The sequence below is a fragment of the Chlorocebus sabaeus genome, chromosome 15 (genome assembly GCF_047675955.1).
Source record: "Chlorocebus sabaeus isolate Y175 chromosome 15, mChlSab1.0.hap1, whole genome shotgun sequence".
Lineage (NCBI taxonomy): Eukaryota > Metazoa > Chordata > Mammalia > Primates > Cercopithecidae > Chlorocebus > Chlorocebus sabaeus.
Genome location: NC_132918.1, coordinates 63,032,051 through 63,047,178, shown reverse-complemented (window position 1 = coordinate 63,047,178; position 15,128 = coordinate 63,032,051). Strand labels below are relative to the sequence as shown.

General features: G+C 36.2%; 1 protein-coding gene across 11 annotated transcripts in view; it reads left to right on the top strand.

Annotated features, from left to right (window-relative positions):
* TBC1D5 (TBC1 domain family member 5) overlaps window positions 1-15,128 on the top strand; it is a 567,416-nt gene that overhangs the window by 134,560 nt on the left and 417,728 nt on the right. For 6 of the 11 annotated variants that reach the window (XM_073023629.1, XM_073023632.1, XM_038002312.2 and 3 more), the window contains one exon: window positions 221-420. The exons of 4 other annotated variants lie outside the window; for them this stretch is intronic. The gene's annotated coding sequence lies outside the window, so the exon portion shown is untranslated. Of the gene's footprint in view, window positions 1-220; window positions 421-9,400; window positions 9,538-15,128 lie in introns of all 11 variants that reach the window. One more of the 11 variants, XM_073023625.1, reaches the window with a different exon arrangement.

Below are 15,128 nucleotides of genomic sequence, written 5' to 3'. Positions count from 1 at the left end.
AAAATAGGTGAAGGAAAGAGTGATTAATGAGTAGGCTAGTATTTGTCCTCTAAGAACTTAAAATATTTTGATAGGAATTCTTTTTAGCCTGCTTTTTGTATGGTATTGTTTGATATGATTTAGGGTTTGATATGATTTAGGGTTATGATTTATGATTTGATATGATTTAGGGTTTCTCCTGGGGTAGGAGCATTTGAAGCTATTTTCTTTATTTTTCTAGGGAGATGCTGTTTTTCCAGCAGTTAAGAGAGAACTTAGCTTGTCTCTGTTTCTTGATTCCTCTTCAATTTCTGTTTGCAAACCAAGACTTGTGTTTGGAGAACTCTGTTGTACTGAGCCTAAGTCATTTTTGATCTATAACAAGAACATGCATTTTCACATGTCAACCGGATTTGTGGACCAGTAAAGTTCTCCCCAAAGGTAAGCATATATTTATTCAAAATATACATTTTAAAATAGAATACTCTCAATACCCTTACCATAGTAATGCGTTCCATAGATTTTTGTACAAAAAAAAGTATGTGTGCTTGGGTACTTCTGCCAAATTTAGATTGAAGAGTCCTTCAGGGAATAGTGTTGGCCAGTCAACACGGTTACTCAGTTTTCTGATCTGTTTCTGTCCTGCCTCCTACTTTTAGTCACCAGTTTCCATTCTTTCCCCTTTGTCCATTGTTTTTCTTCTCAGTTAGCTGAGTCTTCAGGGTGTCTTTTAAAAGTGTTTTCCCACCAGCAGACTTCAGCATTTTCCTTAGGGAATACTTTTTGTATCCATAGACCTTTTATTTTCTTTTCTCTACTCCCCACTCCCCAACCATTTCTTACAGAAGTAGGAAACTAGAATGATTGAACTTAGAGCTGGAGGTATATCGGATAACATTCACAATTTTTTTCCTTATTACAACCCGTAGTGAGGAATAAAATGTACATTTATGAGCCGAGTCCTATGGGTATAAATGAAACTGAAACAAAAGTTTAATTCTTACTCCAACTACTTGGGATGTGGTGTATGCTATATTATATTATATTCTTTGTATATTTTATTTAATGCTTCCTGGTATGTGTCACTTATGCAATTTCAGAATCCCAGCTTTAGATCACGTGAATGTTTGCTCATCACTGATTTTTTGGGAGAGTAAAATAAATGAGATAGTTTCTCTTCTGCCTCAGTGAAGCTGCCTTTTTTCTTGTCTCTTCTGTGCTTCTCATCTCTTTCCCCATTCAATACAGGCTATCAAATGACTTAGTGAGAGAACTGGGTAACTGCTGGAAAACACCACAGTCCTTACTGGGTTCTTTTACAGTAAGAACATAGGCACAAGTACTGAGATCTCAGAATTTTAAAGGAGAATAAATTTTTGATATAATCATGTCTTTATAGTAAGGTGTATATTTCTTTATTCTCTTCTTGTGTATTTTGTCTGTTTAAATTGTATGTGCATCCAGATGCCCTCAAATCATTCTTGGTTTGAAACATGTTTAACTTTTTATATCCTGAATATCAAGTTAGAATAACCCAGGTCCTTTCCCAAAGTGGTCTCTTCTAGTACCCATTCCCATTTTATTTAACATTTGTATCTTTTTAATAAATTGAAGACATTTTTTCCTGATGTATAAAAGTAATATTTTTTTATTAAAAAGTTTGGTAAATGTAGAAAAACATAAAGAGGATAAAAATTGTCCCTAATCCTGGCTGGGCATGGTGACTCACACCTGTAATCCCAGCACTTTGGGAGGCTGAGGTGAACAGATTGCTTGAGCTCAGGAGTTGGAGACCAGCCTGGGCAACATAGCAAATCCCCATCTCTGTGGAAAAAATAAATGTTGGCCGGGCGCAATGGCTCACACCTGTAATCCCAGCACTTTGGGAGGCTAAGGCAGGTGAATCACAAGGTCAGGAGTTCGAGACCATCCTGGACAACATGGTGAAACCCTGTATCTACTAAAAATACAAAAAACTTGCCGGCAGTCGTGGTGGTCACCTGTAATCCCAGCTACTCGTGAGGCTGAGGCAAGAGAATCGCTTGAACCTGGGAAGCAGAGGTTGCAGTGAGCCGAGATCATGCCACTGCACGATTTATTTATTTTGAGACAGCCTTGCATCTCAAAATAAATAAATTAAGTCAACTTAAAAAATTAAAAAAACATATTTTGAATCCTATCATACAGAGATGAACTGATACACCATTTTAAAAATGAAGTTTATTACATTTAATTTTACTTGAATTTAACAGAGGAAATTTAAAAAACCCTGAAATGAAGCTTAAAGAATTACTGAACCTCATATACGTCCCCCCCGCAAAAAAAAAAAAAAAAAAAAAAAAAAAAAACCCATAAATATTAGTTTCTAAGAACCTTCCAAAGTTAAATAACATTATGAACATCTTTGGAAATCTTTACTCTGGAAATAAGAAATAGAAAGAGTGAACTGAAAGCAGAATATCTTTTATGTTAACATAATCGATTGAGGTGAAATTTGTATAACACAGAATTCACCATTTTGAAGTGAACAGTTCTGTGGCATTGAGTACATTGACAGTGTTGTGCAACCTTCCACCTCTATCGAGTTCAGAACATTTCCGTCATGCCAAAGTAAAGTACCTTACCCATTTAGCAGTTTGTCTTCATTCTGCCTTAGCCCTAGGCTCTGACATCCATCAGTCTGCATTCTGTCTCTATGGATTTATGTGTTCTGTATATTTGATATGAATGTAATCATAAAATATGTGATGTTTTGTGGGTAGCTTCTTTCATTTAACATAATATTTCAAATTTTTATTCATGTTATAGCACTTATTATTACTTCATTACTTTTCTTGTCTGAATGCTAGTCCTTTTGTTTATCCATTTATTCGTTCATGTACATTTGGTTTGCTTCTACTTTTTGGTTACTCTGAATAGTGCTGCTCTAAATGTGTGTACATGAACCTGTTTGAGAACCTATTCTCCGTTCATACGGGTATGTGCCTATGAGTGGAATTGCTAGGTCATATTGTAATTCTGTGTTTAACTTTTTGAGGAACCATCAAACTTTTCCATGGCAGTTGCATCATTTTACATTCCTGTCAGCAGTGTATGAGAGTTTTACTTTCTTTGAGACAGAGTCTTGCTCTGTCGTCCAGGCATGAGGGTTCTACTTTCTTTGAGACAGTCTTGCTCTGTCGCCTAGGCTGGAATAGAGTGGCACAATCTGGGCTCACTGCAACCTCTGCCCCCCAGGTTCAAACGATTCTCCTCCCTCAGCCCCCTGAGTAGCTGGGGCTACAGATGCATGCCACCATGCCTGGCTAATTCTTTGTATTTTTAGTAGAAACGGGATTTTTCCATGTTGCCAAGGCTGGTCTTGAACTCCTGAGCTCAGGCAGTTCGCCCACCTTGGCTTCCCAAAGTGTTAGGATTACAGGCATGAGCCATCTCACCCAGCTGGGTTCCACTTTCTCTACATTTTGCTAACACTATTTTCTTTCTTTTTTTTTTTTTTATTATCAGGATATCTAATGATACCGATAAATGACTTTTAACAAAGTAGAGAAATGATCTATTTCTTATATATTTAAGTAATTTATTTTTTTAATTTTTTTGAGATTGGGTGTCACTCTGTCTCCCAGGCCAGAGTGCAGTAGCATGATGTCAGCCCACTGCAACCTCTGCCTCCTAGGCACAAGCAATCCTCTTACCTCAGCCTCCCAAATAGCTGGGACCATAAGTGTGAGCCACCATACCTGGCTAATTTTTGTATTTTTTGTAGAGACAGGGTTTTGCCATGTTGCCCAGGCTGGTCTTGAACTCCTGAGCTCAAGTGATCCACCTATCTTGGTCTCTTAAAGTGCTGGGATTATATAGGCATGAGCCACCATGCCTGTTGCATATTTTCTTTCTTATTTAGCAATTATATTTCTTAAATAGTAATTATACATCATTTCAGACTATCATTCAGTTCTATTTTCTCTCCAGAACTACCTGACCAGTGAACATATTTTTCCCAGAATAAAAGGTTTCTTTTCTTCATTTGCTCAAAATCAGATATTTTCTTTCACATTTGTGTCATTTTTTTTTCTTTTAGGTATATGTGTAATTTTTTAAATAAGAGTTTTAAATTGCTGTTCTTTTTGTTTAATGCTCATAAGAGATTTATGCCTATATATATAATATATATATATATATTTTTTTTTTTTTGATAGCGTACTACAGTTGTACTTTTGGGCTCCTAAATCATAAAATAACATTTTGGTAAAGTTATTTACACTCTTTTTGAGGACATTTCTCAACCTCAACCTCCTAGTTAAATATAAAACAGAGCTTCCTTGTTCTTTTGCTGGCCTGTCTTTCGAAGATTTCTTTTCACTATAATATTGAGTTAGTTGTACTGGTTTTTATATCGCATTTTTGTCATCATCCATCCTTTAACTACAACTTCAGAAAGGCTAAATGGGAGATGAATTTTCTGAGTTGTGAATATTAGAAAAATTTTCTGTTTTATTTTCACAGTTGATTGATAATTTAGCTGGGTATATGTTTCTAGTTTAAAGTGATTTTCCTCTGAACTTTGAAAGCTTTGCTTTAATTTTTTCTACTATCCATTATTCCTCCCGAGAAATTTGAAGCCAGTCTTACTCATTGAGGACTGTTTTAGGAGCTATCACACTGAAAACAGAATGGATAAAAATCCTTAACTTGATTAAGCTTACATTCCAGGGTGGAGAGGTTGATAAGTAGCAGGATAAATAAATAAAATATGTAGTACCTTAGATAGTGATTCTGTGAAGGAAAATAAAGCAGCCAGTGGGAGATAGAGAGTTTGGAGTATAGGGAGAAGAATGGAAATTTTAAATAGAGTGATCGGGGAAAGCTCACCGATAAGGTAACATGTGAGTAAAGACCTGAAGGAGGTGAGAGAGTGAGCTGAAGGATCACAAAGTACAAAGGTCAAACGGTATCAAGATGTAACATTGATGCAGTATAGTAAACATAGATAGAGAAGACTTAAAATCCTGGCCTTGGGGCACCTTTAGTAAAGGGGTTAGGAGAAAAAGAGGAATTAGTAGATGTGGCTAGAGAAGAAAACTCAGTGAGGTTAAGAGGAAAACTCATTTGTCTTTCAGAATATCTGAAAGTGATGTAAATGTTTGAAGGAAGGAAGAGTGATCATCTGTGAAAATCTTATTTATAGGTGAAGTTAAAGATGGACTATTCAAGGGAGAGTGGGAGGAGAAACACATGTAGCAGCAGCTTAAGGGGGAAGCTGGAGTGAAGAGAGGATTTTTTTGAATAGGAGAGAAATAGCATACTAATGGGAGCGCTCCAATAGAGAGGAATAAACTGATGATGCAAGAAAGAGTGGAAAATTGTTAAAGCAGTGTGTACAAGCAGAGATATAACCTTAAGTAGAAGCCTAGGTGGTTTATTCTTAATAAGAAGGAAGGCGGAGTATATCGGCACAGATCCATTGTTAAAAAGCATTTGGTTGAGCTTTGTACTGTCTCCAGGATATGTTACATACAGAATGATTACTTGCTTCCCACTTCTTTAGGCTTGTCCTGTAATTCTCCTTTGTGGTTTTTTCTTTAACAATGTAAATATATGGTGGTTCCTAGTTTAGGAATTCTGTGTTTAAAAAAAATTCTGTTAATGGAATTAAGGCATACAATAGGCATTTATGAATTATATACCTGTTGGTATTTTTAAAAAGTTTCAAGTTTGTAAATATTTCTGTAAAATGCTCTGGAGGACCTTCAAGCTACAGTAAGAGTAGAAACAGGGCCATCAAAATACTTTCTTATACCAGGTTGGGGAGTTTATGGTTCAAATTCACTTACTAGAAAATGATAAAGTACTTCATGGCCTAGATTGCTTGAACAACGGTGAAATTGTAATTGTAAAAAATCTATGATGCCAAGTGTCTATTGTTCTTTATGATTCATGTTTCTCCTGTTCACCTCAGCCCCACAGCACACTTGATAAATACGGGATACAATGATGGCATTAGAATTCTCACATTTTCCTGTTGGTATAATGTGATCTCCGCTGTCTCTCTCATGTGCTTCTGAGTAAGAATGGCAACAGTGTTACCCTTTGTACCCATTCTTGCTCAAGTTCCCAGCTCTCTATAGTGATACAGTAGTTCCCTCTTATCTGGTTTTGTTTTCTGTGGTTTTACTTGTGGCAGGTACTCAGCTAACTGGAGAATTACTTTTAAAACAATGTATCCTTTATAAGAAGATTTGCTTTTTAAATTGGATGATGTGAGGAAAAATCTTTTTTTTTGGGTGGGGGGAAATTGATTGTGAATGTTTTTAGGTTTTCACTATGTGTGCAGTAGACATAGCTGCCACTTTTGTGTTAAACAGCGATAAAAATCGTGAAGTGTAGGAAATACAAAATCTGTTTCACGTTCTCTTCCTCTTACTCATTTTTACAAGGGCTTAATGAACAGTGAAATTGACCAACAGTTTCACCTCCTTTTCTTTGCAGTTCTGATAGTCTCTTGTGGCACTTAGTACACCTGAAAGAAGTAGCAGGAAGATGGACAAATTGGAAGGGAGAAGTTATATGAACATATGATCAGACAAACAGAAAATTAACCCATAATAATTGAAAGATGTCTGTATTTCTAATTTACATTCACCTGTGTAAAACACATTTGTCAAATATATATTTCTATTTTATATAGAAATTTGAAGTTTTTACTTCAGATTATTCCCACTTTAGCAGTATTTGGGTTTGTACTAGTTTGTAGTGTGAACAGCTGACCCATTTAAAGCGAATTAAAAAAACCCTTTAATTTGTAATGATTTGACAATTATGCCACTAACATTATACTTATTAATGAGAATAAGATTTCAATTCTTAAAAATATGTGCTCCACATTTTATAAGTGGTATGAACAATAATTTTGCCTCAACTTAAGAATTACTTACTTTATTCAGTATACTAGTAAACATTGGCTGAAGATTCTTTGAAAACCCCAATTATTTGGAATATATTTGAAACCTTTGCTCTTATGTACTTCTGTTCAAAATATTACAGGGTTTTAGATGATTTAGGCTTAGAAGTTTGGAGTTTACAATTTCTGTCTTCTAAAGACTTAGAAATATGTTAGTATTATTGGAACCAAGTAGTTTTACCCACGTAATTGCCTGTCAGCTCTAGCAATGTGGAATAAAACTTATTGAAATAAGTCATTATTTCCTATGTGAAATATCCATTTAAAGTGTTTTTTACCTGATGAGCATGTATTTTAGTTCTTAAAATAGAACAGAGGAAATGAAGTATTTCTATAGCTAGGGGAGATTGTCAGCTCAAGTTCGATAGTATGATGTTTGACATTAGGCCAAGGATATTTTCAAAGTTTTAAAAAATGTTTATTGTTACTTTTGTAAAATACATGTGCTTTCATTATATCTTATGTGTTAATCTAATTTCCCATTGAAGTCACCGATTAAAGGGAATTCTGTACCAGTAGGGTTCTGAAACCTTGACATTATTTTAATCTGATAACAAATGGGTTTAAGTTCATGTTCTTTCAGTTGTTGGCAACAAATCTAAACCTGTATTTTTTGGATTTATGAGGATAAGTCCTGCTTTGGCAATCTTGTAGATTCCCAAGAGAATAGTTAAACAGTGATTAATCATTGTTTCTTCACTGAGTGTGCAGAAAAGAATGGAAAAGCTGCATTTCACACTTCTGAAGCAATTAATCCCCATGATCTTAGCCAGGTTTGTCTTGTAGATAAGTTGGGATACAAAACGGTTCCTAATTTATCAATGTATGCATGCCATAAAGTATAAAACACACAATTTATTTCATATCATTTATAGTCAAATGTAAAAAAAGAGTGACTTTGCCATATCCAAGAGTGTTTCCTACATTACCTTCATATAAACTAAGTACCAGAGATTACAATGGGATTCCTGTTTATTGTGCACATCTGGTGCAGTCACTATGCATTTTCTCATTCACTTGCTGGCATTTTTAGTGATTGTGGCATAAATCACCTTGCTAATCAGACACATAAGTGACGGGAAGTCATCTCCTTTTTTTGAACAATGGGAAAAAACATATGGCTTCTTAGACAGTACTTGGCTGTTATACTATTTATGTGGCATTATATTCTGTATTTAGAATTTCATATTAATTGCAGTAGTTTGGTTGAAGGCATTGAACATTCAGGGTTTGTGGTCAGAGTATTTGTTTTATACCTCTTTCAAAATAAATAATCACAAAAGGTAAAATTATAATCCTTGTATTTAGAAATTTTTAAGAATTTAATTCTCAAAGGGTAGTGAATATAATAACCTTTTATCCTTGGCTTTATGATACTTACCTACCTATTCCTCCCACTTTGATTTTTCTTATTATTGAGTGGCAGGAAAAGATTCGTTTTAAATGTGTAAATTTCAAATGAAAATTAATTTGTTCAGAGAAATTTTAAAAAGTTTCTAAATACAAAGGTGGGAAGAGTTATTGAGATTAAGATGAGTTGAAGATAGTATATATTTTAAAATGCTCCTGTGGATGTTTACTTAGATGCACTGATACAGTAATTCCAAGTTAAAAGTTAGTTTTTAATTATATCTATTTCAAAACACTGCACTGATCAGAGTAAATGTTACTGTCTTTAAAGCACTAAAATGTAAATTGATAGTAGTTTGCTTTTGCATTTTTGGTGAATTGCTGTTTATTAGTTGGAATCGCTTTTTGCAGACACTATAGCTTAAAGTAAAACTTTGTAAAACTGAAGAATTCTTATATGCAGATTTTAAAGACTGCCTTCAGTGTCTGTGATAGAGTGCTTACTGTAGGTGTGGTTCCCTGCCCCACCCCACTTTCAATGGGTTGTAAATATAATAGCCTTTTACTCTTGACTTTATAATACTTACCTACCTATTCCTTACCACTTTCATTTTTCTTATTATTCAGTGGCAAGAAAAGATTCCCTTTAAATGTGTAACTTTCAAATGAAAATTTGTTCAGAGAAATTTGTGTCTTTTACAGTTTTTTTCCTGTATTACATGTGATTATAAATTAGTGAGGTAAATTTTTAGCAAATATATCAGAGCTTATTTCTCAAAATTTGTGTTATTTCTTTGGAAGTGTTCCTCTTGGGAAGATGTACACATAGTCCATCAATCAAAGTACTTTTGGAATGCCTGTTTTTGAAATTTCTGTAGTGGAATTGATGTCTAACTGCTCAAAATGAGTACTTTGAAGGGAGATAAGATTCATTTTGTGTATACACATGCTACTATTTTTCTTAAAAAAATCAATCAATCAATCAATCATAATAGCTTGTCTTACACCCTTGTATACCTTATAGATAATTGGGCACTATGAATAGAAATACAGTTTTGAAAAACTACCTGGATTTTATATAAATGGCCATATTTATCCATTTTGTTTTAGAAATCTCCTATGATATTGTCTCAAGGACCACCTGCAACAGGAGCCCACAAATTGAATAAATGCAACATAAGGAGAGGATTTTTTTTTTTCTGTTTTTGCTTGTTTCAAAAATGCTACTATCCAGATTCTCTATTAAGGTATATTGTGCTATTTTAAATATTATAGTTATAACTGAATTAAGACCTTCTTTCTAGATTAAAATTATCCACTGCTTAGAACTGACTGAAATCTGTACTTTACTGCCTCACTTTTTGGCTGTTCTTACTTCCTTCATGCTCTTATAACCTGCATCACCTCTCACCCTCCATCATTTTTTTAAGATTGAGGTGTATTTCTTGTAGAGATCAATTTAAAAGCAATACAGTCTTAAATGCATGTGTATGTGTTTTCTTTTTCTTCATCAAAATGTAAAAATTCTAGGAGGATTGGATGTTAAAATCCAAGAATAGGCAATTTAAGGGATGGCTAAGAGTATCAAAATAAATGAGGAAAAATAAAGAGTTCTGTTCTTAGTAACTGAACATTTTGGAATTTGTCAGTAATGGAATTTCGAGGAAAAATTTCTTGCATAAAGCACTTGATGGAAAAAATATATTAACCTAAAATATTTGCATATTCATTATGTTTACAAAGCCAGGAATTTAATTTCTAAATGTATATCAATTTTTGAATGAAATTGTACTACCAGCAACGTTGATATTCATTGTACATTTAGTTTAAATGTTGCTTATATTTTTAGAGAATTTGCATTACTTTCTTTTAATTCATTCTCTGTCTTATTTACATTCATAGTTTGTTGGTACATATTACCCTCCAAAGTAAATTCTGAACTGAGTACAGACTTTGCAAGAAAAGTTAATATCCTTTTCTTATGTTCTCATGACATGAAGAACGAATCCTCCCCATCATAGGGATAGCCTTACTAATAATTCCCAGCCAGGCAGGTTATGTCCTGCTGTTTGTCTTTCTAGCCCTCCCTTTCCTTCCTTGTGTTTATCTGGAAGTGGCTTTTGGAATGCCAGTAGAGGTGATGTGCCTACCAGTGGTGAACCTAGAGTGCCTTCTAGTCCCTGAAATGCTGTAGGATAGGTGGTATGACACTGTTGGCCTAATCAAACCAAAATTCAGGTAAAAATGTTATTTGTGAACGTTTTCCAAGAAAGGGAGGCTTGAATTTGTAAATGGAAAAGGTATTTTGAATGACATATGTAATTCAGAATTTTTAATTTTTTTTTTGAGGCAATATTTCACTCTGTCGCCCAGACTGGAGTGCATGATGTGATTAAGGCTCACTGCAGCATCAACCTCCAGGGCTCAAACCATCCTCCCACCTCAACCGCCACTACAGGTGCACACCACCATGCCCATCTAATTGAAAAAAATGTTTGTAGAGATGGGGTCTCAGAATATTGCCTAGGCTGCTCTCAAATCTCCTGGGCTCAAGCAGTCCTCCTGCCTTGGCCTCCGAGTGTTGAGATTATAGGCATGAGCCACTGCACCTGGGATGTTGGAAATTGGTAATGGAGTATATTAAGTATGAGAAATGTGGAACAAGAAAGGGTGTTTTGTGTTCAAATATTTCTGTCTTTTGTTATAATGTTTAAGGCTCTTTCTGGGTAGCATGTTTTCAGTGTGGTCCTTGCTTGTTTTTCCTGTAGCAATTTAGCCTTATCTGGAACATGGAGGCCAGCAGGGTTGGCCTGCCAACCTGCGTGTGTGTGTGTAGGAACAGAAGTGAGTTTTTCCTAAGAAAAATCCAAGAACAAAGTGGCAAACCTGGTAACACTGTCTCAGTTGTTAGCAAAGCAGCATTTCTAAATTCAGCCTGGGGTCTGTTTTGTTTTCTGGTCCAGAAATCTTACACTTGTGGAGATAGATGGCTGGGCTGTGAGAAAATAAATCTGAAAGAACAAAAGAATCAGGAGAAGTATTGTAAGATGCTTAGAGACAAGCAACATGGCCCTTCTACTCTCTGAGCGATGAAGGCAAAGGGATTCTGTCTTTGCCATAGTCCACGAATTAACTGTCATTTTGCAGACTCCACTGTGCTAACAGTGTTGGAAAGGTGTTGGGGCATCATGGTTGATAGCAGTGCTACTTGGTAAGGCAGTCTTTAGAGCAGAGGGGAGGTTGGGTTCAGTTGGAGTGGGGATATATTGAAGAAGCTGCAGTGGTGCCCTGTTGGTGACAGTAGTGACCTATTATAATCAACAGTACACAGCAGAGAGGGCAACAGATATCTCAATGGGGGAACAGGTGAGGCCCTCCCATGCTTAATTTGGAGGCAATGGAAGCAGCAGACCTTAAGTATCACATAGGGATAGATGTGCCGTGGTAGGTGAGTGTTAGCTGATTGGTCTTTTTCAGGAATACGTGAGATATTTCAGGATGATTCCCAGCAAAGTTCTGGGAGGACAGCTTAGAGAGGCCTTTCATTCTGCATTAAAGATGGAGATGAGAATCACCAAGCAGAAATTACGTTTGTTTTGTAAAGTAATTTACAAATTTATTGAGATACTAAAGGTCTCTCTTTTCTCCTTCCTTTTTAAACGTCTTTCCATGAAGTACTTTTTACCTACTGTGGCAGTGTTCTAGGTGCTGGATCAACAGAGTTAAAATATGATTTTTTCCAATAGGAGCTTGTAGTTTATAGAGGAAAGAGTAGTGGTTAAAAAATTAACATCTAGTGTGATGAATAATGTAATAGATTAATGCATGGGAAACAGTGTACCCCAGAAGAAGGGTTCTTAAACCAGCTTGGAGGTCAGGATGGAGGATAGTTTCAAGGAAACTTCCCTGAGAATGTGCAGGCTGAATGTATATGAAGAATATTGAAATATTGAAAAAAGACACTCTAAGCAGATGGAAATACTGCCTGGGTAGCCTAGAAATGGCTACAAACCTAAAGTGTGCTGAGGAACTGCAAGTAGTTTGGGTTTGCTAATTGAGTAAGAATGAGACCTGAGACTATAAATACAAAGTAGATTTTTGAAGAGTCTTGTGGGTTATGCCAAAAATTTGGGCTTTGTTTTTTTCCTAGAAGAGGAAAGAAAAATGAAAAATAGAAATAGTCTCAAATTGCAGTGCTAGGCATTGTGATCTACTGCAGGAATTTAAGCCAAGGAGAGGTGAGATCAGATTTGAATGTTAGAAAGAGCACTTATGTGAAATTTAGCAGTTAAGATGAGAGGCAAAATTCAAGAGCCCAGATACTTACAAGGAGACTTTACACTAAATTAAGTCAGGGCCAGAGGTAAGGGAGAAGAAGGGACTAAATTGATCATATTTGGCAGTTGATTGCATCAGAGAAGACCAGAAAGGAAATACTGGCATTTGACCTGTGTGAGAAGTTGGTTGATAAGGCCATCCCTACAAGAGAATACAAGAGGAGCAGTTTGAAAGGGGAGAGGATGACTTCTGTTTGGACATCTTATTGATTAAAGATAGGAAATGGTTGAATGTATGGATCTCTCAAGGCCAGGAGATCAGTTTCTGTAAGAGATATGTACTTGGAATCACTAACATAAATGCTGGCATGAACTTATTTAAAAATTATTTGCTAAGCATTTCCCAAGCATTGTGTTTGGCATTGATAGAACAAAGATGAATAAGTGTATTTGATGGGTATCTAAGGTTGCCCAGGGATTATAGGTAGAGATAAGGAGAAGTCCTTGGATAAATTGACTACTATCAAGCCAAATGATGGGAAAAGAGAAACTTATCCAAGAGATGAAGGAGGGAAACAGTGAATAATGATATGCCTGAACACACAGATGGAGACAACAACACGACAGTGTGAAAAATAGAGAGGTTAGAAGTGAAGTGCCAAAAATGGTCGTCGAATTTGACATCTCTATGTAATGTGCCTTAATAAGCAATTGGAGTGGGGTGGTTTGAAGCAAAAATCAGCCCATTGGGTAGTTGATATATAAATGGAACATGAAGCATTATAGACTATCAGTGAAAGGTACTATGTTACTATTATCTGAAGAACTGACTGTCAGAGGGGGACACAGAGCAGCAGAGATTTGTTGTTCTTGATTTAGGAGAGACTTCAAAGTGTTTACATATTGGCGAAAAAGGCCCAGAAGGGGGAGAGAGAGAGAGGTTGATGTTATAGGAGAGAAAGTAAGTTAAAATTGTTAAATTTGGAGCAATGTATATGAAAAGATGGAAAAGATTTGGACTTACTAGTGGAGGGATGATTAGTTTGTACAGGAGGAGGGCTCTTTTTTTTTTTAACTGAGAATGCAAGAAATATGAAAGGTGTAGATTTGACATGACAATTCAGATCTCCCAGGAGGCAGATGCCAAGATGGAATTAGCAGCTTAAGAGATTTCTTGGGGAGAAATCTTAGTGGGGGGGGAGAGAGAGAGATGGGAGGAGGGAGGGGGGAGGGAGGGAATAAGCAGGCAAAGCCTTCAGACTCGTGTAGGTTCAACACCTATGGTAAGAGAGGAGTAAGGAAGACAGATTGGAGAGGAGGAACTTCAGATTCCAATGCAGTTTTCAAAAAGTCCCAGCTGAGACAATGGTGAGGGGATAATGCAGTAGACAGAGCAAATTTTGCCTATTAGAGATGCCTTGTGTTGGCAGGAATGGTTTTTCCTGCAGCATCCCTGTCATTGTTTGGGAGCTGCATGGCCTTGTAAGATGTATGGGGAGAGTATGGCCTTGGCTTAAACACTACAGTGAATCCTGAAAGTATGAAAGCTGGATATTGTCAGCTAGCTGTAATTCCTCACAGCATTTTGTCTCTTGAGTAGTACATCTCCTTGGCTGCCACAGTGGATGTAGGTGTTTTAGTTGGGTGAAAGGGTCAAAGATGGAGGGAATTCCTGTTGGTCCATTATTTCCTCTGCCTTCAGTAAATTAGGTGTAGAGGAAGAGAAGGTGTGTGCGATTGTGAGTGTTGGAAGGCTTTCAGGACTTGATTAACACAGAAAGAGAGAGCAATAGACTGGTGAGATGTTAGTTGAAATAGTAGCTCATATGATAGTTTGCTAAGAACGATGGTTTTCAGCTGCATCCATGTCCCTACAAAGGACACAAACTCATCCTTTTTTATGGCTGCATAGTATTCCATGGTGTATATGTGCCACATTTTCTTAATCCAGTCTGTCACTGATGGACATTTGGGTTGATTCCAAGTCTTTGCTATTGTGAATAGTGCCGCAATAAACATACGTGTGCATGTGTCTTTATAGCAGCATGATTTAACAGAAAACCAAACACCGCATGTTCTCACTCATAGGTAGGAACTGAACAATGAGATCACTTGGACTCGGGAAGGGGAACATCACACACCGGGGCCTATCATGGGGAGCGGGGAGGGGGGAGGGATTGCATTGGAAGTTATACTTGATGTAAATGATGAGTTGATGGGTGCTGACGAGTTGATGGGTGTAGCACACCAACATGGCACAAGTATACACATGTAACAAACCTGCATGTTATGCACATGTACCCTAGAACTTAAAGTATAATAATAAATAAAAAAATAAAAAAAAAAAAGAAATAGTAGCTCATAAAGTCTAAGATTGATAAGAAAGGAAATGAAACAAGAAGGAGAATAAGAGATTTAAATCAAATGAAGTCAAAGAACTAGATTTTTCAATGTGCTTGAAAGTATTTGTACTGAGAGTTCAGGAATAAGAGAACTTAAGGATAGAGAGAATTGTGATGATAAAGTGGTATATTAGTTTAAGATTAATAGCCGAGCTCCAC